The 606-nt window shown below is 48.5% G+C and overlaps 1 non-coding gene across 1 annotated transcript; it reads left to right on the top strand.

The window, feature by feature from the left end:
• Positions 1-81: 81 nt before the first annotated feature.
• TRNAK-CUU lies at positions 82-154 on the top strand. Its single transcript has one exon. It is a non-coding gene; the product is annotated as a tRNA-Lys (tRNA).
• Positions 155-606: the final 452 nt, after the last annotated feature.

Below are 606 nucleotides of genomic sequence, written 5' to 3' on the forward strand. Positions count from 1 at the left end.
CCTCCCAAAATTCCCCCCCCCATTGTAGTGCCTGAACCTGGGCTAACGCTCACAGGCTGCACCATCCCAATTGATATCAGAGCCCGGCTAGCTCAGTCGGTAGAGCATGAGACTCTTAATCTCAGGGTCGTGGGTTCGAGCCCCACGTTGGGCGGTTGGTTTTTTTTCCTGCCTTCCCCTATATTCCGAACAAACAATTTTGGGAGTGTTTCAGACACGACGGAGCACACGTTAGGAGATGTCATGGGAAAGGAAGCTATAGAGGAATTGAGGCGGCCTTCTCGTTCTCTGAAAGGGGGAAAGATGCCATTTTTTTCTCACTCTTTGCATTGTCTGTCTCTCTTTTCAATTCTCCTTCAACCTATAGTACTTCCTGCTCGCTCTCGTCTCAAGCCCCAACATAATGTTATTTATTTTTGCTTTATTGCGGTCTTTGAGCCATGTAAACCTCTCCAGATTGGAACCGGTTTATAAACAGGAGCAAATCCAACCCCAGGTGACGAGCAGGGTGTTACCCGCTGTACCAAAATCCTCTCAAAGCACCTGATAAATCCCGAGAAATCCACATTCTTCAGTTTGCAGCTTCTAAATGAAGGGCGGGGGGGG

The sequence above is a fragment of the Charadrius vociferus genome, unplaced genomic scaffold, assembly GCF_000708025.1.
Source record: "Charadrius vociferus isolate BGI_N301 unplaced genomic scaffold, ASM70802v2 scaffold746, whole genome shotgun sequence".
Classification (NCBI taxonomy): Eukaryota; Metazoa; Chordata; class Aves; order Charadriiformes; family Charadriidae; genus Charadrius; species Charadrius vociferus.